This window comes from Danio rerio, chromosome 14 (assembly GCF_049306965.1).
Source record: "Danio rerio strain Tuebingen ecotype United States chromosome 14, GRCz12tu, whole genome shotgun sequence".
In the NCBI taxonomy this organism is placed as follows: domain Eukaryota; kingdom Metazoa; phylum Chordata; class Actinopteri; order Cypriniformes; family Danionidae; genus Danio; species Danio rerio.
This window is the reverse complement of record NC_133189.1, coordinates 38,230,868-38,257,165: the sequence shown is the minus strand read 5'-3', so window position 1 is coordinate 38,257,165 and position 26,298 is coordinate 38,230,868. Positions and strand designations below refer to the sequence as shown.

At 34.2% G+C, this 26,298-nt stretch overlaps 1 protein-coding gene across 14 annotated transcripts in view; it reads left to right on the top strand.

Annotated features, from left to right (window-relative positions):
• Positions 1 to 26,298, top strand: part of xpnpep2 (X-prolyl aminopeptidase (aminopeptidase P) 2, membrane-bound) — a 182,487-nt gene that overhangs the window by 97,610 nt on the left and 58,579 nt on the right. For 9 of the 14 annotated variants that reach the window (XM_073921279.1, XM_073921268.1, XM_073921271.1 and 6 more), the window contains one exon: positions 22,798 to 22,894. The gene's annotated coding sequence lies outside the window, so the exon portion shown is untranslated. Of the gene's footprint in view, positions 1 to 9,199; positions 9,509 to 9,589; positions 9,704 to 14,725; positions 14,875 to 22,797; positions 22,895 to 26,298 lie in introns of all 14 variants that reach the window. The other 5 variants (XM_073921274.1, XM_073921280.1, XM_073921277.1 and 2 more) reach the window with 2 other exon arrangements.

Sequence of the window (26,298 nt, the reverse complement as noted above, 5' to 3'; positions counted from 1 at the left end):
ATAGCTATTGACATTCATAGTAGAAAAAATCAATTGCTACAAAAGTTAATGGTTAAAGGTTTTCAGTATTCTTTAAAATATTTTCTTTTGTGTTAAACAGAAAAAAAAGAAACTCAAACAAGTTTGGAGCAAGTGAAGGGTCAGTCTTTTCATTTTTGGGTGACCTATCATCCTTTTCAATGAAGTAACAAATCTTAGGTGTTTTTCTCTGATTTACCTGATTCAGCATTCACTCAAAAAAAGAAAAATTGCCTCTCGAAATTCATTCTTGGTGTGCTATACCTTTAAATAGCCTTTTTTCCTCTCATTACCTTTGTATGCTCACCTATTCTTCAACAGACCAAAAAAAAAAGGATGAGAAAACCATGAGAGGTTGATAGTAAGTGAAATACGAAAAGAAAGAAATAAAAGAGCGCCCTCAGAAGCGCACTGTGACATATGGAAGCTATCACAGGGCTTTGCTCCCATCTGTGTCCACAGCCGCGGCTCGCTGGCACCCAAAAGCCACTGCGCAGGATGGGAGTAATCCATGGAAGAGGATCCATGGGATTGCGAGGGGACTCAGAATTCCCCGGGGAAAGAGATTTGACCAGGAAGAGGAGAAGATGTAGATGGATTAAAATGGTGTAGGGTGAAGTGCAGATGTTCGGTGCTATTTGCAGAAAACAGGTGTTTGGCCATTGAGAAAAGTTTAGCAGGGTCACCATGTCTTCTTGCTTTTTGTCTGTCATGAATTCTCCTCTTATGATGTAAGTGCCAAACGTTGCAACACTAAATCTATTAGCACTGGGTGAAGCTCAATTGACTGTATTTAAAAAAAATGTCAGATAGAAATTGCCTTTAAATTTCAATCCTCATTTTTAAAGGGGCATTTTATGAAAAAATGAGAAACTAAATTAAAATTCCCTTGAGCCATCCATATTACAGGTGACCAATTGGCACACACTAATCCAACGGTCTGGCCAATTCAGCATGTACAGTAGAATCGGCATCATCCATTAGTGAAAGAGAGCACTTTGATTGGCTGTTGAGTAACGAATAAGAGCACAAGAGCAAAAACTGAAGAGACAAAACCAAGCAAACAATACTAATTATAAGGGAACACAAAGAAGCCGGCTGTCGTTTTGTTGCATCTATTAATTATTTGCGAACATTGACAATATGGATTATCAGACATATTTGCACAACTGAATCCTGCTGTGGGGAGCGAGAAGTACTGTGAAAATGGTACTCAAACTAGAAGAGTCTGGCTGCAGACCACATGCACTATCAAACATGCTTGTTCAGACATGTACTCTTACGGGTTTCTACATCTAACCCCGCCCCTAACCCAACCCCTCACAGTGATGTCACTTGCTTTATTGAGAGCTTGTTTCTGATAGAGCATGTCTAAGTATCTAAGAGTGCAGCACTAGTTTCATATTTCTTTGTGGAATGACCATACAGACTCCATGCCACCTGCACGTATGAAAAGATACATTTTCTCTCTCAGACACCAAACACACATTTTCGAGGAAAAAACTTCACCAATTGGCAAAAGTGAAGAATTAAAAAACCTTGAGAGAAACCAGACTCAGTTGGGCACAACCATATCTCCTATAGCCAAACATCTTGTGCAAAGCTACGGCTGAATGTTCCAGAATTTTTTTCTTTACAAATAAATCACTGCATCAAGAAGATTTTTATGAAAAATACTGATTTATAAAATGCAAGTCAAAGGCTACAAGAACTTTAAGAGTCACTTAACCTGTTCTGTACATGAAAAACTAAACAAATTCTACTGATTCCTCATCAACGATCAGCCTGTGTTAGAAACTGAATATTACTTACAATATTAGCACCTATAGTTTAGCCTCACAATGACGTAGTCACAAATACGTCGTAGTGGTATATGCAAACCCAAGCTCACACGTGAACTAATGTGTTTGTGTAAAATGGAAAAGGATGCGTTTGTTCTATTATTCAACAAAATATTACTAATGTATGTTTTCAAACAGAAAGAATTGCTGAGAAGTTCAGTTCATTTTCATTTAAGGGTGAACTGTTCCATTAAGAAAGCAAATGGTATTTTTAAAAAGTAAATGTAATTTAAGATCCTCATGATTGAAACAACACTAGGAATGCTTTATTCCTGCAGGCTTAATCATATTCTGACATTGCATTTCACCTCCTTTACTTTGTTCCTTTGTTGTTGACAAATGAAAAATGACTAGTGTTACAGAGGGCTTCCTGTCTAATATTGTGTAGGTTTTAGAACTTTGTGCTCAGTTTAAATTCTTTCATTAAAGGGATCTTTCTCCTTTGTCGTTATGGTTGTTTTAAACCTGTATTAATTTAACACAATAAATATACAGTATATTTTTAAAAATAATGATAGTCAACTGGAATCAGCAAGTGTTTGGTTTCCAGCAATCTTAAAAATATCTTCTTTAAAGTTTAGCAGAAAATGTTAACTCGCCTCACAATATGGGATGAATAAATGATGACAGAATTATAATTTAAAAAAAATAATATAAAAATCTAATCTGATGCATTTTGTTTCTCTGGTGAAAGTCTTGTCACCTAAAACTTTGTTCTGAAGAGGCTTAATCCCTTTAAAAGGTGTACATATTAAGTTTACACTTTTATTTAAATATAAACATTTCCTTCTATACTAGTACAAACATTTTTATGTAAAAGTTTTTGCAGAACAGGCATTCAATGGTGGGACCGAAAGCTTTCAAATTTGACAAAAACATATCATCTTCTGTGTTCAGAAGATGAACGAAAGTCCTTGGGTTTGGAACAATATTTAGCTAAGTTTTTGTTTCATGTGCAGTTAGTTTTGCTCTGCTTTGGCATGTCGACTGCCCCCCGTCTCAACCTCTTTTCCTGTCCTGTTACTCTCCGGCCCACTTCAAGTTTTCTTGGAGTGAAAAATTTATTGCAGGTTGGTAAATTTTTTATGGCTCCATTTTAGTGGACCTCTGATGGCGTGCTGCGTTCTGTATCAATCTGGCGGCAACCAGCCTTTAACATTCTCACAAGCAGTCCCGTGAGGCCGTCTGACGCACACGCACACCTTCCAAAAAGGTTACAGAGAGTGAACACTGTCCTGTCTGAGAAACCCCTGTGGACCAGACCTCTGTGATTTACAGCATGTCATGAGTTGGTCTTCTCTGGATCCAATGGCCCTACCAGACAAGTGGAAGTTTTGCTATTCCAAAACGCCTCACGCTTAGAGTGAACTGTAAAACCAGATTTTTTTCTGTGATGCAGTTCTTTCTAGATCTTACAAGAGAATTTCAAATATCATCTCATTTTTAGGCACCCATTGAGTGCTGGGAAATTAGGAGATCAAGCTTGCCAGGCTCTTTTGGCCTGTAGGCTACATTATTGGATGACCTTCATTCTGGACCTGGTTTTACTCTTAAACCCAGCAGCATGTATAAATTTGGCCAGACTGTGGATGATAGTAACATTTTTGTAACTGTAGATTTTTTCAATATTTCCCTCAAACTTGCCCACAATAGTCAGTTAAACAAGTTATTTTGGAAGCTAATAGAGGTGTGAACCTACACTGGTCTCACAGTTCATTTACGATTATCATGCCATTGATTCTGTTCAATTCTATATCTTGGTGCATTACGGTGCATTGATGATGCTTTCCATACACAATTTTATATTTTACTTCACAGCACAATAATTATTGTATTAAAATGTATAATTTATAAATACATTTATTTGTAGTACAATTTTGTCCTTTAATACAGCAGTTCATACAATTAATTTTAATTTTGCCTGCTCAAAGAAAACAATGTTTCAGACAAACTCAAGGACATGCACAGAACAACATGAGCATTTATAGCAAACAAACAAATGTAAATATTATTCTGCTTGCTTTTTGAGCCTTGTCGAGCGAGTTGTTAAATGCCTATGATTGGTCACACGCTTAACAGAAAGGGTTGTGATTGGCTCCAACACTCTGTCGCTATTCACTGATGAGTGACACTGATAAACGGATGCGGTGATCACAGCTGATCCATGATACTTGTGGAGGAAAAAACTCGCTCTGATGACATGCTCGTGTCTGGATCCACAAGTATCGCTATAACAGCCGAGACAAGAGGAAACGTCACGCCAGCAAGTCAAAGGTCCACCGTGAGAGAGAGAATTGGAGTTTACTTTCAGTTTCTCCACAGTTTTGAAATAGCGTCAGTGTCAGTGAATGACTGTCTAGTAAACACACGCAGGGAATTGTGCAGTTTCTGTGTTTTAATTAATCGCACTCGCCTCCCTCGCTATAGTAAGCTACCACAACATAGCGCTTATGAGATAAATGACGTCAGTAGCCTATATATAATAACCGGTTATGATCTATTACCCAACCGATACGGAATTGTCTGTGTCTGCATTGCTGTGCACCAAAGAAACACTTAATTTTGAATCCTAGAAGCTAAACTTGTATGTAAATTCTTGTCAATTAAGGCCCGTTTACACCTGGTATAGTATCAGTATATGGAATAGGATCACAAAAGTTGAGGCAGACACTTTTTCCATTTAAATCTGCTATTTTAATCTGATTAATTTGTCCACTTTTGACCACTTTCTAGATTTCATTGAGAGAAAGGGCTTCTAATTTTTTAATCTAGTATTGGAAAATACAATTCGTTCATTCATACCATAATTTTCTTTTCGGCTTAGTCCCTTTATTAATCAGGGGTTGCCACAGCGGAATGAATCGCCAACTTATCTAGCACGTTTTACGAAGCGGATGCCCTTCCTGCCGCAACCCAACTCTGGGAAGCACCCACAAACTCTCATTTACACACATACTATGGCCAATTTAGCTTATTTAATTCACCTACAGCGCATGTCTTTGGACTGTAGGTGAAACCAGAGCAACCCGAGGAAACCCACGCGAACACGGGGAGAACATGCAAACTCCACACAGAAATGTCAACTGACCCAGATGAGGCTCGAACTAGCGACCTTTTTGCTGTGAGGCGATCGTGCTTCCCACTGTGCCACCGTGAAGCAATACAATTCATTATGAAAGCAAAAAGAGGCAATGGAAAGAAAAACAGCAGCTTTTACTTCTGCTTTGATAACTACACCAATTGCTGTGTTAGTATCAAGACTAATATAATATTGTTTTTTTTTACTTTTATTACAGTCAAACTAAACGTACAATTTCTATAATTTTTTTAATTTTTAATTGCAGTTGGGTCAGTAGGCAGAGAATAGGTGATATTTAGTGGCTGGTTATATGCATTGATCACTTGAGAATTTACACTAAAAGTAATTTTTTTCTAATCCCATTTCAATTACCACTGGAAGCTCAAAATATCTTTGACACATTTACATTAATGTTTGCATCATCCACACTCAATACTTGGTGAAAACATGGCCTTGGTGTCAGATAAAAATATAAAAACTCACTATAACAATATAAAAATATAAAAACCACATTAACAATATTAAAAATAAAAATGGATATGCTTTTTTAGCTAAATAAGTCATTGAAAAAAAGTTATTTCAAAATATGATAAAAACATTTGCAATATCTTAACATTCAATTTTGAGCTTACAACATTTAACTGAAAAAAATATACTTGATTCTGAGAAGAAAAGAACAGTGAGTTTTCAGTGCGTGTGTGTGTGTGTGTGTGTGTGTGTGTGTGTGTGTGTGTGTGTGTGTGTGTGTGTGTGTGTGTGTGTGTGTGTGTGTGTGTGTGTGTGTGTGTGTGTGTGTGTGTGTGTGTGTGTGTGTGTGTGTGTGTGTGTGTGTGTGTGTGTGTGTGTTGTTTGACCCGCGTTCACAGACCTCCCTTACGGCTACATTGCCTGGGCCCCAGTGTTAACACCTCTGAGAGCTGGACACACCTGTCATTGATTAGCGTGAGTGTGTAACCAATCCGGTATGCCTTCCCTCATAAAACAATACATCCAATTTCAGCTTTACTACAAGCTGATCCAATGCACACAGTTATTTTAAACACAAGTACCACCACGCCAACTTGTACCATTATACCCGAAGCTACATTCACTGTAATTTAATTGGGTTGGCCGCCTACAATTTACAGCAAGGACTATTTTGTTTTTCTTTTCCTCAAAAATTTTTTATTTTGCATTTTTTTTTTTTTTTTACCTCAAGTATCATTGGGCTCTGTTAATTATATAGGGGAAACACTAAAAGAAACTTAACTATAGAAATCCTACAGTATTATATATTTTAGACATAAAGGACTCTAAATTACTAAAATTGTTTAAAAATCTGTTCTACAAAAGGTCTGTTATGTTTTTTTATGAAATTAGATAATTTCATGCGGTTGTGCCCACCGCTACTACTGTAAAATAGCAGAGCTTTCATTATAAGAGTATTAGATGTCTTAATATCTTACTGATTTATCACCAATTGATCAATTTTAATTTACTATTAGAACATTGGCAGATTTACTGCATCAGATTATATTTTTATGAATTTTTTGCAAGTAGTCTTCTGTTCACTTTTGAAAATATAATTGGTTTAAATTTTTAGTCATAAATAGCAAGAGCAACAAATTCCTGTTTATACAAAATTGAGCTGTTTTTGTTGTTGTTGTTTAGTATTCGCACTATAAATAATATGGTCCATTAAAAGCTCCTTGTATCAGGCTTTTGTGTTATTCGAGGACTATTTGAACCCATATAAACTAAGAAGTGCTGTCAAACTAAAGTATTGATGCTCCCTACTTTTAAGGACTGAACAGCATTAGAGAACAGCTAAATTGTACGTATTAAACCCATGCACAGCCAAGAACTATCTGACTGTAAACATACTGAGTAAATGCCTGTGGATAAAATATAATCTGATAGAATATTTACAGGAAATGTACATACAGTAAATACTGTTCTTGTAATGCAAAAGGCATATTTCTGCCATATATTGGATGTGGTGCATGATTACTTGTTGTAGCGCAATGACCAAGTACAGTTACTGTATGTTAAACCACAAAGCAGAAAAAGTTGGGACAGTATGGAAAACTATTTTTAAACATTTTCTGGCAACCACAGATTATTACAGGGACTAAGCTGAAAAGAAAATGAATGAATTCACTGCAAACAATACAACAGCACATTATTTAATGTGTTCCTCGTGATTTTTTTAAAAGACATGTATTCTAATTTTGGTTCTTGCAACATATTTCAGAAAAGTTGGAACAGTAAAGCGTTTACCAATTTGTAATGTTGCCTTTCCTTTTCACAACACTGTGATGGTCCAGTGCAGTTTAAACTGGCATTTGTGGATGTAACTATGTATTGTGGTACCTGACAAAGGTTTGCCAAAGTAGTTCTTAGCCCATGTAGTAATAGCGCTTATAGATAAATGACGATTCTTGATGCAGTGCCACCTGAGGGATCGGAGATCACGATAGTTCAGCTTAGGCTTGTGGCCTTGTCCTTTGCACACTGAAATTCCTCCAGATTCCTTGAATCTTTTAATGATGTTAAGCACTGTTGAAGTTGAAATATCCAAATGTCTTCCTATCATTCTTTGAGAAACATTGTTTTTGAACATTTCAATAATTAAGTACTTATTTTCAAAGTGGCAATCCTCGGCCTGTCTTTGTTCTTCAAGCACTTGGCCTTTTTTGGATGTTGATTTTGTACCATCATCATTCATAATCAATTTACCTGATTAATAACGATTACTGCTTATGTCCCAACTTTTTTTAGATGATGTTGCCGGTCTGAATGACAGGAAAGGATGTTTATACAAATTAAATGAAGTTGAGCTGACAAAACATGAAATGTTTTCTGTTTAAATTGTCTGCAATGAAATACAAGTAAAAGTAAATTTTTAAATTATTTTTTTATTTTATTTATTTTACTGTCCAAACTTTTTCTGAGTGTTTGTAGCAGGGAGAGCTTGTGAAAGTGTCTTGTACAAATACAATACATGGGATTTGTAGCTCACTTATTGGTGTAACGCACAGTTTTTTTTGTAAAATTGTAATTTAAAAAAAAAAAAAATGCAACATTTATTGCTGTAATTTGACGATCCATGCGCAAAGTGAAATGCATTCAGGGCATGTCAGAATCCACTTTTGCTAATATAAGGATGGAAAAATCTGCTTTGCGCCGTGGCGCATGGTCTAACAGGGTTGAGCTTATTTTGTTAATGAGTTATAGATGTGATTTGAGAATAAACCAATCAGAGTCTCATCTCCCAGAGTCAGTTGCGTCGCACCATAGCGCATTTGCTATTTACATGACGACCTTGTTAGTGGAAAAACTGAGCGTTCACTAGCAAGAAAACAGTTAAGTAGAGCATCTGCAGTGCGAGAATGAGAGATAAGGCCTCTCTTTTTCTACTTTCACTTTCGCTTTCGTGGATAGGGAAACCTTGTACTCACAGAAATCAGTTTGCCTATAAATAATTAATTTCGTTTGTTAAGCGCAAAGATTTGTTTCAAAACTATTTCAAAGTTCAGTTCTAGTTTCCAGCAAACGGATAAATTAAAAATAATAATGGAGTGTGGTCGAAAAACTTATATCCAAATACACGTGCTGTGCCCCATATGGTCTAAAACCTGAAAGGTGGGCAAATCTAAGCTTGTTTTTAATAAAACAAATATAAATATGGATATAATACATAATACTGCTAATAATAATAACATTATACAAAAGCAAATTGTCACGAATAAACTGAAAAAGCCCCCCAAGACGAAGAAGGCATGAAAGTTTTATGTAGGCTTATGTATACAAGTCATATATTTATTTATGTTTGAAAATAATATGTTTTGTAATATTTAGTCCTTTATATTTATATCCTATATATATCCTTAATATTTTAATTCTGTTCTCATGTGTATTAAGCAGTGTGTAAGCGAGGCACACAACTAACGCGCTCTGCGCTGGACAATAGACCGGCTTTGTTCTGGTCTATTGAAAAATCTTTTATAGTTTCTCAGCAACACACCAGCAATGCGCCTCAACAAGGCTTCCTTTTTAGACCAAAACCCCTATGGGCGCACATATGAGCGCAAATGCATTTGCTATTTAAACAGCGTGGCGCAAAACATCAAAACGACTCTTGCGCCAAGCTGAAACTAGCAAACAACAATTGCATCGCGTCGCATTGCGCCAGGTGTATGATAGGGCCCATACACTCTGTTGAGTCTGTTAAAGTGAAAAATTCACACCTGAGCAATTCATGTGACTTCTTTTTCCATAGGGGTCTTATTCGCTGCCATCACCAAAAAAAAGCCTTTTATATAAAAAAAATGCAATCTCTTCTGAATGGCAATTGCAAAATCCTGGAGGGACTGTAGCATATAGAGGCCTCACTAATGTGGCTCCTATAACATCCCTCAATTATCTAAAAAGAAAACAGCTGCTGCTTTTGAATGTGTACACCAGTCTCCATCCCGCAAAGTGGATCCCCAAGACAAAAGCTCAGGAAGACGCCGGTCCCACAGGAACCAGGTCGGCCACCGCCATCGGCACTTGCATGTTTCTTTTCTTATCGTCAGGAAGTTGTCAGGTGGGAGATATTTCTGTTTGTTTGTTTTGCAAATGTATTTGTTTCCGCTCATGCAAACAATTCGATGACATCCTATGACAGAGCGAGCGCTGGTCCGGCTGCAGCTGGATGTGGATGTGCTGCACGGAGTGCTACAGTAATGGCTTCATCAATCAACGCTGTGACAACACAACTGAGGCTTCGCCAGCGCCTGAGGTGAACACACTCAAGGTTTTGGACACAGCATTTCGGACATAAACAGGAAAGTTGAGATGCTTCAGTGCTTCAATAGACTCTTTCTCCATAACATGATGGTCACTAAGCAGCAGAATCCAAATGTGGCTAATTAATCTCTTAGGAATGGAGTTACATGTACACATTTTTGTTTCAACTTATTCCTGTCCTAAGAGATTAATTCATAATATATCAATATATAGTGTAGCTTTTCAATTGTGTCAGTTGGTGTTTTTGTTAATTACCAATAATAGTAGTATTGTGTAATATTAATTCAGTTCAAAATAACTACATTTTAAAATCTAATTTGTTCATTTGATTCAAAGCTGTTACTACAATTTAGTCATCAGTTTTATATCATTGTTAAGAAATCAATCTGATATCTTGATTCAATATTTTTAATAATTTTATTACTGTTTCGCAAACAATAATGTTTTTGTACAACTTATGATTTATTACCTGTTAGAAGTGCTTTTTTTAAATAATTGTATTAATTAGTGACACCTTAAGCCAGTTCCAGGCATTTTACGGCCCATGGGCCACATGTTGCTCTCTTGACTTCTTTGATTGGCCTACGTGAAGTATTTATTTAATTTAAATTTAACCGCAAACAAGGCCTTGCAATGCGCAGGTCTGATATTGCGAGTCAACAAAAGATGTTCATATATAGCATCTTTTGCGCATTCAGTTTTGTTATTTCAAATGGAGGCACTCCTGTTCAGCGCAAAAATAGAAAGGGATGCGCATGCGGTATTTCACATTCACGTTTTCAGGTGCTGCGAGTTGAAAATATCAAAACATTTCAGAGTCCTGCGAGCGAACCACAAGTCATGTGACAGGAACCAACCTGGCAGCTTCACACTTTGTATGGAATTAAATAGTAATACAGGTAGACTAATCACCACAGATTAACAATTTAACAAATCTAGATACAGATCCTCTCTCAGTGATGATCATTTCATTACATAGTCTATCCACCTCACAATCAACCTGACCTCAGTGCACTTGTTCAGCCCAACACAAACTACAATTCACTCACTGAACATAAAATTATAAATGAATGAATAAATAAAACGAACTAAGGTGAAGCAATCGAACAAACATCCCCATGGCATTTATATGAAGTTAATATTGTGATGCTGCTTTTTTAAAATACTTTGTGTAAAATTGATTCTTTTAAACTTTAGAGTTTTATAAATGTTTATTGAATAGTTTCACAGAAAGTTTTTTTTTTTTTTTTTAAACAAATTAACTGTATTGGTGTGGCCCTCTAAAAATAGCCCAGATTATAATGTGGTTCCTTGGACCAAACAATTAAATCACACATATACATACCCACATATGCACAAATAAAAATAATAATAAAAAAGAATGAACATATAAAAAAAAGTACTTTGAAAATATTACAATTTATTCAGAGCGACAATAGATGATGGGACAAACTATTCCTGTAACGTTTTGTCCTACTAAAAGCATTCGAAACCTTCGACCCGAATGGAGTAGGTTTAACTCCTCAGACAGAGGATGAGAGCTACAGCTACTAATGTTTAGTGTTGCGTTCATCTTACAATTCATAATTATTCATACATTTCAGAAAAAAAAAGTATATAATTCCAAGAATCGAAAAAAGAATCCGGATATCATTTTTGTTAGAACTGCAATTAAAATGTATACGTTGCATGCTTTTAAAGACTTCTTTAAGAAGATTCTTACACAAGCAGCATGTACTTCATGAAAATACAATAAAATGTCGTTTTTAAATTAAAATAATATTTAAAAATAATAATGTTTTTCATTTTAAGATGCTAATTATGCTTTAAAATGTCAATTATTCATGTGGTGGCAAAGCTGAATTTTCAGGATCTTTACTTCAGACTTTGTTGTCACACGATTTGTCAGAACTTAGTGCAATTGCTCATTTGTGTCCATTTGAATATATATATATATATATATATATATATATATATATATATATATATATATATATATATATATATACAATAATTAATATATAATAGATAAAAATAATTAATATATAATAAATAATAATAATTAAGTTATCATAAATAATCTGATAAATATGTGAAAGTCAGTTTAAAAAAATAAAAAATAAATAAAAATACTTTGAAACGTGTTATGAATTTAGACAATGCCTTTAGTTTGAGACATGCTAGTTGAATTGGTATTGGTGCACAATGGTGTGTCAGAGCAGTTAAGGGAAATAATTCCCCTCTACTGGATTACTGTAAATAAGACTAAAAGTTCAGCTCCTCTTGCCCTCAGTGAAGAGTTTGCCGCCCACTGTTGTGTTTGTTATTGTTTATCAGCACCATGTGGTCCAAAGTCTGATATTCAAAGCCTGCTGGATTTTTTTACTTGGTCTAACAGCAATATATTTTCAATCAGCTGGCCAAAAAACATAAATGTAATCTGTTCATTTTTATTGTGTTTGTTTCCTTTTATTAACTGTAGACAAAAACAATAAGCGTGAATTAATTACCATCTTAAAGCTTTGATTTGAATGACTGTGCTGTTTGCCACTCCAAATCAAGTTGTCCAGTGCATTTACAGAAATGTTTTGTAGATGTGAAATGGCTTTTCTGCTGTCATCACAGCCGTTTATGCACGCTGTAGGCTTATTTGTTTGGCCCAGTGTCATATGCCTTCTGAGAAAGCATTCATGCGGAGAAAGAACCAATTATGTGTAATTTCTGCTTTTAAGCCCATCTCCCATAATCACCATGGTGATATTTTAAATGTGATTAAACACACAGGAGTACTTCCATGTGCACAAATGTTCCTTCATCTTCACACAACTGGAACTGGCAGATTAGCAAGTTTATGTGTATTTATTTACAAAGACAGATGGATGGAGCACAACAGGATGTAACAGAAGCAGAAGACGTGACATTTTTTTTAATTCTTTTACCTTTAAACTCTATAAAAATGTAAATAATATAATGTAAGAAATATAAAACTGTACTACACAACCAAATACAACATCTTGATCATTTGTATAGCACGTTTCATACACTTTACATAAACAGGAAAAAAAAAACAAGAATAAGAAAATAAAAACAGCAATGAAAAAATGATTAACAACAGATTAAAATGTGTTAAAAACATGTTTTAAAGAAATTAAAAAGAAAATAAAGACATAATAGTGCGGTCTGTCTGACGTTGCACAGTGCTCATTCAGTAAAGGCACAGCTAAACAGATGTGTCTTCAGTCTTTATTTGAATGTGCCTAATGTTGGAGCACATCTGATCATTTCTGGAAGCTGATTACAGCCAATTCACCTTGCTTTGACTTAACTCCTGGAATTTCTAATTTACTTGACCCTAAAGATCTGAGAGATCTGTATTCAGTGAGCATATACAATGTATTGAGGTCCTAGGCCATTTAGTGATTTATAGACAAGTAATAATACTTTAAAATCTATTCTGAATGTAACTAGGAGCCTCTGTAAACACCTGAGGACGTATCATGTGCTCAGATTTTCTGGTTCTGGTCTGAATCCTGGCAGCAGCATTTTGGATCAACTGTCTGACTGTCTTTTTGGGAAGGCCAGTGAGGAGTCCATTACAGTAATCCACCCTGCTAGTGATAAAAGCGTTATCAAGTCCTCACAAAAAAAAAACAAGCATCTAATTCTTGCAATGTTTTTAAGATGATAGTATGCTGATTTAGTGACTGCTTTGACAAACTACTGAAATCCATATCTGACTTCAGAACAACACCAAGATTATTGACCTTATTTTTTGTTGTTTCATCACTAGAGTGAAGGTGCACATTCACCTTAAGAACCTCATCTCTTTTTCCAAATGCAATGATTTCCATTTTCTCTTTGTTTAACTGAGTAAAGTTTTGGCACATTCAACTGTTAATTTGGATGTGCAGAAACCACAACTGAAAAATATAGTACACAAAATGACCAAAGACCATTGCAGACTACACTTGTTCAGATATGATACTGAAAATTGTAGTGTATTAATGAACTATTTTAAGATATTGAATTGTTAAAATGTTTAAATAAATATCTTTTAGATAAGTTTGATGTCATTAAATACGACTGTTTTTTTACATATTTAAAATAAACATTTTGGTTACTTTATTTTAATGTATAATTTTTGCACTGCAAAAAAAAAAAAATATTGTCTTGTTTTCAGAAAAATGATATGCCGAAATTCCTTAAAACAAGCTTAATATTTTTGTTTTGACAAAATTATTTTGCTTGCCTTAAGTAAAAAAAATAATTTTGACATTGTGTTTCTTAAAACAAGATTATATTTATTTTATGCTCTAGATTTAAGAATTTTTAGATCTTTAGATTAATAACAAGACAAACTATAACAAAAGCGGTTTTTGCAGTGTGCTATTGAAGTCATTAACAATGAATTTTATCTTTATAAACTCCTAATTTGCAGCTTATTAATACTGTAGTCATTAAGAAAAATTAAGGCAACTAGTATTTTTTCACAGTGTATTTATAGATTTTGGTGTTACTTTAGGTACACTGAAAAAAAATGATGAATTTTTGCAGACAATTTAAATGTGTTGGATTTAAAAAAAATTAATTTTGTAATGTTCAACTTAAATTGTTTGTTTAATTGAGCCCAAATACATTGTTTACTATTTAACTTTAAAATATTTAGTAAATCCAAGGTATCATGCACTGAATCATTTTTTTTCAGAATGCGGATGAATAATATCAATCAGAATATGTACTTTAATATATGCTTTATATTTATGTTATTAGATATCTATGTTATGTTATTACATTTATGTAATGTGTTGCCAAAATTATGTATGTTTTTCTATAGCTACATTTAAAATGTAAGAATTACATTTGATTCAGACACCAAAATGCGACATTTCATCTTTGACCCATATATACAGTATATATTTTGGCAAAAGGAAACTGCTTCTGTTCAATGTGTAAATAAAGTCTAAACTATTCTCTCATCTAATGTCCATTGTTCTTTTTCTCCCTTCTTTCCAAGGACTCCACCACAAGAGCTCTCTTAGACTAATACAGTTATCTGATTATCTGAAGCAGATGAAAAACTTCCTTCTGGATGAATATACACAATATCTTGGCACGGTGCTCAGGATCCAGCGCAGGGGAACCTATCTTTAAAATCACAGGCATGTAAGTGTGCATCCTCCTGAATTCCAGTCCCTTTGTTTTCAGATGTAAGGGAAGAGCAGTAATGAGTCTTCTGTTGACTGGACATCCTTGGAAAGTCCGTTCAGGCTGCACACCTGCTGTCCATCCAGACCTGTGGAATCTCTGCATGGATACTGAGGATAAAGATCTGGAAAGTATGTGATCGGCTGAAGACTCTTAACGTGCGTCGAGGAAATGGCCAGGAATGTCGATGCGACCATTCCTTCCATATCCTGCAGCGCGGCCAAGAATTTCAGCATTGTTTGAATGGTCGTGGCGTTTGTCATCAATATAAACACCTGTAAACTTAATATAATCCATCTGGCATTTTGTGAAGGGTTTTCCCCTTGTTTTGATGGTGAAGATCATGAGGTCTGTCTCTTCTACACTTAAAAGAAAGATTCATTGGATTTACTTTTTTTTTTTAAGCTAAGTGGTTGGAAACAATTTATATGGGCTGAATTTAAACACTCAAATTAAATTTGATAATGTTCAACTTAATTTGTTTGTTTAAATTCAGTCTATGTACAATTTGTGCCACCACATACCTTAAAATAAATCACTAAATTCAATGAATGATTGTTCTTCAGTGTAGCACTCATTAGATTTACATGTACTACAATATTCCGCTATTAACACTATTAAGACAATACTATGAATTAAGAAGGTTAATGATTACATAAACACACATACATGTGGGGCATATTGCTGTTTTAGGTGCTTTATCAAAGCACAGCATAGATATGTGTATATCTCAACAACAGAACTGGGTGATATGACAAAAATCTCATATCACGATATAAGTCACATTATAGTACTTTTAATTTGAAAGTATATACTCTGATATTTACTCCTTCATATGTAATCGTATTTCATTATTTGCAACTTCAGGGCAAATGTTTCATAAAAATGTAAAAAAATAAAATATAAAATCTTTTTTTTTTTACTATAATGAATGATAAAAATAAAAAATATTGCTAAATAAAATGTAAACAAAATAAATGCTGGAGCATAATATAAAACAAAATATAAATAAAATTATATAAAACTTTTGATATTTTTAAAAATGTTTGTAAGCAATGAAATTCATAATATTTTTTTATATACACTTGAAGTCAGAATTATTAACCCTTCTGAATTATTAGCCCCCTGTTTATTTTTTTTCTCCCAATTTCTCTTTAACGGAGAGAAGATTTTTTTCAACACATTTCTGAACAGAATAGTATTAATAACTTACCTCTAATAACTAGGCCCACAAGGAATCTGTGTGCGTAGAATTCCGCAGATTTCCTCAGACATTTAGTCCATCATTGATTCTGTTTATTTAATGCGTAAATGTGTGTAAATTTATATTTATTCAGTTTTTTTTATTATTATTAATTTCAGTCTAATTGTTGATTAATGTGAAAATGTTCATATGATTTATTTTCAGTAGCTTCAGTAGCTTTACCAAATAAGTGGATCTAATTGGATTTGCATTCTAAATAGTAAATAAAAGTTAAAAAGGTATTATTTTTTACTTCATATGAAGTTATTAGTTATAATACTCCCAAAATAATTCCGCATAAATCCACAGATTTTTAACAAAATTCTCAGCAGAAATAGCAAAAAAAGCAACTAATAACTGATTTATTTTATCTTTGCTATGATGACAGTAAATAATATTTTAATAAATATTTTTCAAGACACTAGTATTCAGCTTAAAGTAGAATTTAAAGAATTAATTAGGTTAATTATGTTAACTAGGCAGTTTAGGGTAATTAGGCAAGTTATTGTATAATGATGGTCTGTTCTGTAGACTATCGGAAAAAAATTGCTTTAAGGAACTTTTGACCTTAAATGGTTTTTTTTTTTTTTCAATTTTACAACACAAAGACCTAAAAAAAAAAAACTATATATATATATATATATATATATATATATATATATATATATATATATATATATATATATATATATATATATATATATATATTATCAGACATACTGTTAAAATGTCCTTGCTCTGTTAAACATCATTTGGGAATTTTTTTTTTTTTTTTTAATGTCTGTATTATTTTTTCTTCTGAAAAAAGTAAATTTTTTTTTTTTTTTTTTAAACCTATTTAGGGACAAAATTATTAGCCCCTTTAAGCAATTTTTTCCGATTGTCTAAGGAACAAACCATCATTATACAATAACTTGCATAATTACCCTAACCTGCCTAGTTAACCTAATTAACCTAGTTAAGCCTTTAAATGTCACTTTAAGCTGTATAGAAGTGTCTTGAAAAATATCTAGTCAAATATTATTAGTCATCATGGCAAGGATAAAATAAATCAGTTATTAGAAATTAGTTATTAAAACTATTATGTTTAAAAATGTGTTGAAAAAAAATCTTATTTCCGTAAACAGAAATTGTGGAAGAATTTAAACAGGGGGCGAATAATTCTGACTTCAACTGTATCTAGATGCCCATGGTTCCAAGTGTATAAAATTCTTTAACATATCTTTTGTGTTCAACTGAAAAGAAAAAACTTTGGAGCCACCTGAGGGTGAGTAAAATACTAAGAATGTTTATTACCATTTTGCAGGATTTTTGCCACATTTACAATTTTAATAGTTCAGGATTTAACAACACACTTTGAGCTTGAATCTTTTGTCATCTCTTGGCATTTATAGCATGACATAATTAACTGCACTTGAAGCTTTGGTAGAACTTAAATTGAAACAACCAAAACTATATATAGTATATAAAAGACAAACTTGTGCAAATGTGATGTACATTACTTTAACTGGAATGTAATGCAGATTTAAATGCATTCAGAAAGTGCATGCTTCTTTTACTGAGACACCTTGACTCAAAGAGTTTATAAGTGTTTTTATCTTGTATAATTTGAGTAGTGCTATGATCAAAATGCTGCATAATATATGAAATAAAAATACTGATAATAAGCTGTCTGTAGCTGTACTGTATATTCTTCTTCAGTTTTATTGATTTACTTGTCAACTGACATATGCAGATTATTAAGTTTTTACAAAAAAAAGAAACAAAGATTATTATCAAAGACCTTAAAAAGCGCAGTTAAGTTGCATTGCAGGATCATTGGTTTGTATGTGCTGTAAAGTGGACAATGGTTTATTTCAGGAAGCTGTTCTATTGGTGTGCATGTAAACGTGCTCACTCATGGCTGGTTTTGGTTTATGTATTAATTCAGTGCGGTCAGCTGCCAGTGTGCTGTGAAGGGTAGTGTCACCGGGTGCACTGGCAGCTTGACAAGTGCCCCATCTGACAGAGGCCAGACTGAATGTCCTTGACAGTAGCCGAGTACTGCCAGGAGTGCTTCAGTGGCAGCAGAATGCATAATTGGTGACACGATGAGCAAAGAGGACACTTGACTGAAGTCCTGGGCTAGAGAGAGAAAGAGAGCGACCAAGACAGCCTTCACACACTCAGCGCACAGTTGATTGAAAGTTGTTTTTCAGTTCAAAGTGCAGCTTGTGATGGCGGTCAGTTGTGCTTTAAGCTATTCATGTGTGACAAGTGAGAAAAAAACCTCCAAAAACTTTGTTGTTTACAGTTTACCTGTAGTTAGAATTGGGCAATAAAAGTATTATGATATATTCAAATTTATTTTAGGGTATAAGGTGAATTTTTGCACCCTACATTAGAACATTACACACATTGACTAAACAGGTAAACAATAGATACAATAATATACAGCTATGAAATAAAAAATAAAAGACCTCTTTAAAATGTAAACCTTTTAAAGTGGTTAAGCTTAATTTAAAAAAAAAAAAATTATTGACTTATTATTGAGAATTTATATTACGATAATTATCATTATCACCTTACTGCTACTCACTGAAGCCAAGCAGGGCTGAGCCTGGTCAGTACCTGGATGGGAGACCACATGGGAAAACAAGGTTGCTGTTGGACGTGGAGTTAGAGAGGCCAGCAGGGGGCGCTCAACTTATGGTCTGTGTGGGTTCTAATGCCTCAGTAAAGTTGAGGGGACACTCTACTGTCAGTGAGCAGCATCTTTTGGATGAGACGTTAAAAGGTCCTGACTCCAGGTGCTCATTAAAAATCACATGGCACTTCTTGTAAAGAGTAGTAGAGTGGTGTAAGCCCCATGTACTAGCTAAATTCCCTCCCTTGCCCCTTATCCATCATGGTCCCAATTATCCCAATAACCGAATTGGCTCTATCAAAGTTACTCCACTCCACTCCAATAGCTGGTGGGTGAGCGCACTGGCAGCATTGTCCTGTGGCTGTCATCGCATCATCCAAGTGGATGCTGCACAGTGGTGGTTGTGTGGAAAAAACCCCTCATGATTGTGAAGTGCCTTGGGTGTATGGCCATACACAATAAACACTCTATATAAATACACATTACAATAATTTTAATACCCATCCTTACTGTAGTGAACTATTTGCAGTTTAATTGTACGTATGAATGTAGCATTTTACCTGTTTACATAAAGGCTCTAGTGTTGCCGGGTGTAATGGACTTTTCATACCACAAAGGTAATAAAATGTTTATTATCTAATATCTTTCTACTCTATTTTATACACATTTCAAAAAGTTTGTCTAACAGTCAAAACCATGTGAATATGAGGTATGTGATTGGCTGTCGTTATTTGTCTAGCTGTAACACTTTATCGCTGCAGCATTTCACACAGATGTTTGCCACTGCAATGCACTAAAATTATTCATTTGATTTACTAAATGTTTTTAAAGTTGTTGTAAACAATTTATATGGACTGAAATTAAAAAAAATAAATTAAGTTGAACATTACTCAATTTAATGTGTTTAAATTCAGACCATTTAAATTGTTTGCAACAACTTACCTTAGAAACATTTAGTAAAGCAATAGTCAAGCAATATTATAGGAAATGTTCTTGTAAGTTTTAGAATGGGACATTATTTTTTGTGTAAACTGTCTTTTTAAGCAGCTCTACAGTGCATTTAAATTACAGTAAGTTTAGATGACACTCAAAATAATTAAGTTTAGAGGTACTTGACTGAAATGTAACCTTATGATTTTGGAAAAAGCCTAATTTTGTGTCAGTGTGCGATTTGTTTGTAAAGTTTTGTGTGTTTGTTGAATTTATAGCAATAAATTTATCAAATTTTGTATAATCTGTTTACACAACATTGTGTGTTTGGTTTGTATGGGTACACCTTCATGCATGCTTGCTTATTTAATTATTTTTTAGTTATGTTTGATGATGAGGTTATTAGTTAAAAGATATTTAAGTAAACTCTTGGTTTTCATATATTCAAATATATATTTTTAAACAAAGAATTTTTAGAATCATGAATATTTAAAAAAAAAAAAAAAAAAAGTAAACTCTCTTATAAATAAATGTTCCAAAAGTGCGTTCTAGCACTTCCGTAAAACAATCATTCTGGGTTTTAATAAGAATCTTTCAGTGAATAAAAGTTTTTAAAAATAATAAAATAAATTTCTTTGTGTAAAGAACAGTTTTTTAAGTCCTTTTAAAGATTATTTGTCTACGACTTTTTATTAAATAGAATGGTTCTTTGGATGTTAAACATTCCTATTAAACTATCTATTGATGCTAAAGGAAAATTAAGGCCTGTGCTTTGTTTTTTTGTTTTTTTTAAGCAGACAACCGATATTTAAACAATAATTTTTTTAATAATTTGACCAATTAAAAACCACCCCAGGTATGATGACTGCATATTTGTAAAAAAAAAAAAAAAAAAAAAAAAAAGTTTTTAAAAAATCGGCTTTAGCTCTTAAAAACAGGTGACCTGATGAAGACCATGTAGGTTTAAACATTACCATAATAAATAAATCTGTTTTTTGAGAGCTAAAGTGTGGCAGTGGGCTGTTTTTGTTTTTTGTTTTTTTACTTTTTCTACTGTGTTTGGAATTGATCAAGCAACCGCCTGTAAGAATCTCTATATGCGCACTCTGATGATTTTTATGACTGCATATGTTTCAAACTGTACTTCTAATTATGTTACTTCATAAATATGAACAAGAAGGCATGTCTAAACCTTTGTCTGGTATTGTAGACTCTGTTACACAATTGTTCTCACATTATTTTCCTTCTCTTGTCACATTTTTTCTCTTACTGTATGCTTTTCCATTTTGGCTTCTGTGGTTTTTTATAAGCTGTAACCATACTTTAACATTCAAAGAGCAGATGAGAACTTTTCATGAATTCCTGGGTTAACATTCGTCACTCCATTATAAACTTTTTCTCTGTTCATGTATGTTTTGAATCGGATGCGATTATGAGAAAGAAGCTGAATGCAGCTCTCATGAGAACGAAATGAAACATTGATCAAATCTGTAACTGTGCTAAACTCATCTCTTTGATGAAGGACTCCATTATCCTTCATAAGTGCAGATGCAGGATTTTCATGTCATAAACACAGCAGAATCATTGCGGTTAGCTTCACTCCGTGGCTCAGAAAAAAAGACACATGCTGCTCAAGAAGAATTGGCTTTACTTTTTTTAGCCTGAAACATGCGTGTTCAGAGCAATCAGGATTGTCCGTGATGTACAGTCTTTGTAAACTACTGATGTCAGTGTGTCAGTGGAAGTTAATGAACGTCTTTGCTAATCTAAGCACCAGAGAACTCTCCCAGACATTTTTACCTTGAAGCCATAGCCAAAAGATCAAGTGGAACATTTAGGGTCATCTTCCCTCATTTGTTTTGCTTTCTCACTATTAGGAAGTTCCGAAATACCAGATTTTTGAATGAAAACTATTAGTGTTGCACTCTGCTCATTTAACTTTTTATTTTAAATGAGTTAAAACAACACAATTCTTCCTTTATTAGACAACTTAATTATTTCATGTTCAATCAACTTAAATTTGTAAAAATGATTATTCATCCATTCATTCATTTTCTTTTCAGCTTAGTCCCTTTATTAATCTGGGGTCACCACAGCAGAATAAACCGCCCACTTATCCAGCATATTTTTTACACAGTGGATGCCCTTCCACCTGCAACCCATCACTGGGAAACATCCACACGCTCTCATTCACACACATACACTACGGACAATTTAGCTTACCCAATTCACCTGCATCTCCATTGTACCTCATGTCTTTGGACGTGTGGGGGAAACTGGAGCATCCGGAAGAAACCCATGCGAACACTGGGAGAACATGCAAACTCCACACAGAAATGCCAACTGACCCAGCCGAGGCTCGAACCAGCAATCTTCTTGCTGTGAGGCGAGAGCGCTACCCACTACGCCACAGCGTCACCTAAAAAAAAAACTTTAGTTAACCAAAATGAATTGTGTTGGGACAACATAAAGAAATTGTGTGGAACCAAGTATTATGTACTGTGCAGGACCTTTAATTCCAGAATATACTTTGATGCATGAAGACCATTATCCCAATGAATACATTTTAATGCATTAAGCTATTACGTTAATCTGACCAGAATTAAGCTATTAGCATTTGTGTACTGCATTTTAAAAATGAGTTCCACACAATTAATTCAGGTTGTCCCAACACAAATCATTTAGGCTAAGTTAAATGGTTTTGACACATTTAAGTAGAACCTAAAACAATTAAGTTATCCCAAAAAATCCACAATTGTGTTTCAGCTCATACTAAATTTTAACAACATTTTTTGAGTGTTTTTTAGCTACATGTATGATGCACTTTTCTGTGTCTTTGCTTTTGTTGATTAAAAAAAACTATTTCAAATATTTTATTTTTAAGCTTTTGTATTTAATTACATTTTTTCTGTAGATCTTTTTTGTTTGTTCTCAATATTGTTGTGGCCTTAATAATTTTTCACCACCTAGATTTTTTATTGATTTCCTATAATATGAAAACGAATTTCACTAATGTGAAATTCTGAATCACAGTTCAATCAAACATATTGACTTGGCATTTTGTTTTGTTTACCGTTCACAGAAATGCAGCGGAGGCTTGTGTTTGTTTAAGTGCAGGTCGATGTTCTTGTGTTGCGCACATCCTCTCTTCATCCCTAACTTTTGTCATGGTCACTGAGGTAAGAAGCATCTTTGTCTTTTCATACAGCTGAAGGTTATGGTCAAGGTTGCCAAGTCTGTGTTTATATTATATATTTATTTGTGAAGATTTTTCTTCAAAATTGTAAAAATACTAATTATGTTGTGTGTACAGAAAGTTTGTGATCACTTTTTATGTTTTTGGGAAAAGTCTTTTATTTCATTTATTCATTTTCCTACGACATTGTCCTTTTATTAATCAGGGATCGTCACAGTGGAATGAACCGCCAACTTATCCAGCACAGTGGATGCCCTTCCAGCTACAACCCAGTACTGGGAAACTTCCATACACTCTCTCATTCACACTCATACGGCCAATTTAGTTTATTTAATTCACATCTAGTGCATGTCTTTGGACTGTGGGGGAAACCAGAGCACCTGATGGAAGTGCATGCGAACACAGGGGGGGCCATGCAAATTCCACACTAAAATGCCAACTGACCCAGCTGGGACTCGAACCAGCGACCTTCTTGCTGTGAGGCATTAGTGCAAACCACTGAGCCATCATGCTATTATTCGTTTATTTGACTTAAAATACAGGATGGATTTTCAGCATCATTAAGGTTTCCTTGTTACAGTGTAACTCTTCATGTAACCACTGAGTAATATTAATTAATTACATGTGCTTATTATATGGTTAGCTTTAGAATTGCTCTGGTAATTACATTCAATTAAATTCAAGTTTACCTGTATAGAGCTTTTGAACATGCTTGCATGTTCTCCTCATGTTCACGTGGGTTTCCTGAATTGGGTAAGCTAAACTGACTATAGTGTATCAGTGTGAATGAGTGTATAAGTGTGCATCCGCTGCGTAAAAAAAACATGCTTGATAAGTTGCCGGCTCATTCTGCTGTGGCAACCCCTGATTAATAAAGGGATTAAGCCGAATAAGAAAATGAATGAATGAATAAATTATTGCAAGCAGCTGCACAAAACGTGCAGAACAGTAAGTAAATTACGACTTTGAGTTTTAATGACTGAGCTGTGGTAAATTCTGACTTGCTCTTTAATCCCCAGAGCCTTGTGGTTACTGAGAAGATTGCAGCTCTTCCAGTGGACTATTACATGAAACGTGTAACAAAAACACCTTACATTAAAGTACTTTACTACAAGTTATTATAATTTGCAATTAAACTTTGCAAATGGTAAACAAAAAACATTTCCAGTTATCATAAATGCTGAAAACAGCTGCACCGCTTAATATTGTATGAACTGTCATACTTTTTGAAAAGCATTTTTTAATGGATAACTTGTAGCAATATAAAGGGCCCTATTGTCACTTTTGATTATCTGAATTCATCATTGCTTAATAAAAGAATTCATTTTATTAAAAATACAGTTAGTGCATAAATTAACAGTTAACAGTTCTGGCTCTTGAATCATAATTCACAGATTGCATTTGTAAAATGTACAGAAAGTGTTTCACCAACTTAATTTTTATAGAAAGTTGTAAATAGTCCAACATTTAAGGACTCTAATGCAGTACATTTACATTGACAAGACCTGTCACCATTTAGGTAAGCAGAACTAACGTAAGTAAAAGCAGCATGCTACTGTTTGCCTTTCTGAACCCTGCCCTACTCTAGTTATCACGTTTTGTTCATTTATAAACATCGGACTGCAGGAGGCCCACATAATGAGTGATCTGAAACGGCTTTACAGTAGGTAGGTTTTGCTTTGTTTATGTGGTTTTTTTTACTCAGACCAGGCAACTAGTGTTGTATGTGTGCAGGCCACAGAAGGAGGTGCTGAAAGGTTAGATGTACAATCAGGAAATTTTCTGTGATGGCCTCGCGTCCCTCAGTGGGTGTCTGTATTCCCATGACTCCCATGCTTTTTTTCCACTCACCTGGCCCCAACCATTCAGAAACCCCCCCTGGTAACTTATGAGCACTCTGCTTTGTTTGGCTTTGCTTTTCTCTTGTTTTGCTTGCCTTTTAAAGACTGCAGGTTGACATAATGAATCAGCGAACAGAGCGAGGAGGTCAGGCCATCAGAGGGACACTTGACCAGTCATCTGCTTAGACCATTTGTCCAGTGGAAGAGCTGTACTCTTCTCAGTAACCAAAAGACTCTAGGGAGGAAAGAGCAAGTCAGAATTCACTACAGCTCAGACATTAAAAAAAGTCATAATTTACTGACCGTTAAGTCATTCCAAACACAACAATATGTTAGTTTTTGGAATGCAATTGAATACATTTTAATAAAATCTGAATTCTCTCATCTAGTTAGGCCTGGGAGATTAATCAAATTGATCAAATTGCAAACACAAACAAGCAAAGCTGTGATTGTTATGCGCATCTTGTCAGGTAAGAACAGTGTGATCTGTAGTTAATTTCCTCTGAAGGCTGTTATAAACAGAAAATTTAACTGCTTTCATTGATTGATCATGACTAATAAACACACGACTATTGAATCATCTCACAGAAGGATTTATTTTAAACACTCAACTGGAGTAAAAGCATGTTATTATATGTGGAGTTTTTATTAATCATTTATTACACCGAGCTATAGTAAATAGCATAGCTATATAGACACCGGCCCTCCAAGACTAAGTTGGACACTCCTGCCTTAAATAAATTGCCCAACAATACCTACAGTTGAAAATCTATTCATCCCAAAATCTGATATTTCAAAATGAGTCTGTTTCAGTGCTTTGAATACCCGAAAAAGTGCTATATAAATATAATAAATCAATATATAAATAAAAAATCCATATGAAGCATGTAGTTTAACCCAAGTCTTTGGATGAGGCACAATCACTTAATAAGGAGAGCTTATTTAATGTTATTCATATGTAAACATGATTAGCGAACTTTAAACATCTTATTGAGAACAAACCTCTTGCAGACTCTCAAATGTGTTGGCAGATGGAGCAGCGTTAACTGCACACAGCCGTAGTTCGATGTCAAGCTACACGCAAAAAAAAAAAAATTGAATTGTCGCAATCCTGAAAACGAAAAGAATCATTCTTCGATTTGACATCTGTTTGTGTAGCTTCTCAGTGAACTATGACTCTGTGTTGCTGCTGATCTGTAAGCACATGATTTAAAAAAACACATTTAATCATGTTTTACTACAAACTCATCTCATAGTCAAGTGTTTGATAAATCTTCTGTGAGATGATTCTGTAGCAATTAAATTCTGTTTGATTTCCTCTGTCTCTTCTTTGTGGTGTATATATATTTCGTTTCAGCACGAGAGCACCTTCTGCCCATTGCAATAGATTTACTACTGATCACAGAACCATGTTTCCCTGACAAGATATGCATGACAATCACAGATTTAGCAAAAATTTGCTTAAAGGTGCTGTATTTAAGTTTTTGACTTTTCTAAAGCATAAAAATACCATAATATGTTTGCAGATATTTGATAAACATGCTAG